The following is a 2,682-nucleotide window of genomic DNA, read 5'->3' as shown; positions in this document are numbered from 1 at the left end:
CATTCACCTTGTTGTCTGGGTGTACGGCACCACTGGAGGAGAAGAAGCCAGGCCCTGCTGCAGGACGCCCCAGGGGCTGCTGGAAGACACCAGGCCCCTGACAAAAACACCCTCCAGGAAGGCATCCTGCAGCTCTAACCCTGCACCCCACTTTGTACCAAGCAGCTACGGACTGAGCCCTGGCTGTGTCAGGTTGCTTACTGGCACAAGCTGTCCCACTCTGAGGTCCCTGGTTTGACTCTTTGCTGCTCGGAAGGAGGCCTCCCAGGTGAATCGAGTGCAGGTGTAATGTGTGAGATGGGGCAGCATGGGCAGCCCCCCAGGAGGGGTGGCAAGGAGGCTTGTAACCTCCCGTCCTTTCTGCTTAACCCCCGAGGGAGGTCAGTACCGCTGGGCCCAAGTGTGTACATCATCTTACTTAGTTCCTTGGAGTATATTTCAGCTGCAAAGGACAGGGAAAAACTTCTATACTGCCTCAATTACAAGCTTGCAGAGCAGACAAAGCACAGCACAACGTGACCCCAGCAAGAGCTGCTGCGATGGCACAGCTCTTGTCCTAGGGTTGCTCCCAGCAGGGTGACAGCAAGGCCTGGAGCACAAGGGAGTGCTCATTGCCACCGCCTGTGAGCGAGCCCAACTCCCCGTTCACTGCAATCCTTCATCTAAGGAATCCCAGACAAATCTGACATGGAGAGAGTGAGATGTGGCAAGGAGGAGGGAGATGGAGAGGGAGGGAGAGAGAAAGAGGGGGAGAGAGGAAGGTGACTGCAATTATTTTGCCGTAGATTGGCGGGGCCTGCTTTCCCTGTAAGAAGAATGCAACATTTGGGGAAACATAAATAACAGTTGACAAGAGACGGCACCGCAGAGACAGGCAGTAATTGTTTCACCTCCCTCTGTGCCCTGTCCACTGCAGGCTCCCAAGGAACTACCTTTGTATCTTAGCTCGAGGCAGCAGCTCAGGGCCCCTCTGGACCAGGAACAGCAAGAGCCTTAATCATTTTCTACAAGTTTGTCAATTTAACAAGTGTTTGCCCAAGGGGCACCTGTCTTCCTGCCTGCCTTTATTCCTCTCTCTGCTTGTTTGGTTGTGAGCTGGGGCATTCTGGCTGCTATCACCAGCACACCAGCTTCACACAGCCTGGCTCTAAGCAGGATGTGGCCAATACTGGAAGCAGCACGGTTAACCCCACTTCCAAAGGTTACTCACTGGTATCGTCTCCACTTTCTGCTTTCATCTCTTCTTTCCTCCACCTCTCCCCGACACGTACATGGGCTCCTGCAGACACAGAAGTGCTGCTCCTTCCCTCCTTCCCTGGCTGACTCCCTGCACTGCAGGCTGAGCTTACCCCACAGCAGCTGGAGTTGAGTCCAGCAGAGGGCTGAGCACTGAAAACGCTGCCTTTCAGCCAAGTCCCTGCAGGACCTGGGGCAACACCAGGGAGCTCCGCTTCATTCCATCCTTTTGGAGCAGCACCCTTATAATGAACAGCTCATCCTCACAGCAGAGAGAAACTTAAGACTCACAGCAACCGCAGCTGTGAGAGCATCATAGTGTCCAACTAAACTTGGTTGTAGTCATCTGGATGCCTAACCCATCTATACCCAACCTTTCCAGCACTCTAGCTTCAGCTATGGCTGATAAAGTCACTCCACTAATAAAGGAAGATTGACTGCAAAACAATCTGTGTTCCTGACGTTGCTTTACCTGTGGAGCTGGGTGGAAAGAGCTCAGGCAACAGGACATTAGCCCAGGCAGGCAGCAGCAAGAATCCAAGAAACTTCCCTGCCCCTATCAGTGGCTTTTACACTGAGGCTGGCCTTGAGCTGTGCACTCAGGTCAGACCGCCACTGGTTACAAGGGGAGACTTGCCTGGACCGTGATCCATTTGAGAAAGGAAAGCAAAGGAACTTGGCAACTTAGGTTGACAGCAGGCAGGTTACATCTCACAGAAACCATAAGAAAGTCTCAAGTCGGATAGAAAATCTTCCAGGATGCCCACTTGTTGTCTTTTCTTGATCTTTGAGACAGTGAAACAATGATGCTTTGCAAAAGCCAGAAGCACTACAACAGCTACTGTTGGGATTGTTACCTCTGAGAAGGTATCAGTGTGAATAACAATGAACCACAGATCCCAGTGTTTCACTTCAGCTGCGGGAAGCCTACAGCTGACAGCAGAATTTGTCTCTGTAAGCAGCCCTGTGCTCTCTCCATGCCTGGAACTGCATCACAGCCTCTCCAAGACTCGCTGCCCCTGGGCCCTTCGCATGCCAGCAGTGGTTTATAATCTCAGCCTCCTCTCCACTGGCAGGCAGGACTTTAAGAAAAATGGGTGCAAAGCCCAGGAAATGTGCGTCCTTATTAATCACTGTTAGGGCTGACAGGGGGGAGCTGAGTCTTGGAGCATATCCAGGTGCAGCAAGGAGGGAGTGAAAACTGGAAAAGCCACTTCCCAAACAGCAAACAAGGCCCCAGAGCAGAGCCCAGGGTGGCTCAGATGCAATCAGAGAAGCTGAAGTATGTTCACGGGTTCCTTTCAATCCGACATGAAGATGGACAGGACCAAAGGAGATATCCTGGGGCATTTTCCACCTGCTGCGTGCCGAAGTTGGAGCACATTTTCCTCTGCAGTGCTCCTCTCTGCGTGTCACTGCTAGGAGAGACCTGGGCAGGACGGAACA

This window comes from Cygnus olor, chromosome 7 (genome assembly GCF_009769625.2).
Source record: "Cygnus olor isolate bCygOlo1 chromosome 7, bCygOlo1.pri.v2, whole genome shotgun sequence".
NCBI lineage: Eukaryota > Metazoa > Chordata > Aves > Anseriformes > Anatidae > Cygnus > Cygnus olor.
Note: the sequence above shows the minus strand (reverse complement) of the source record.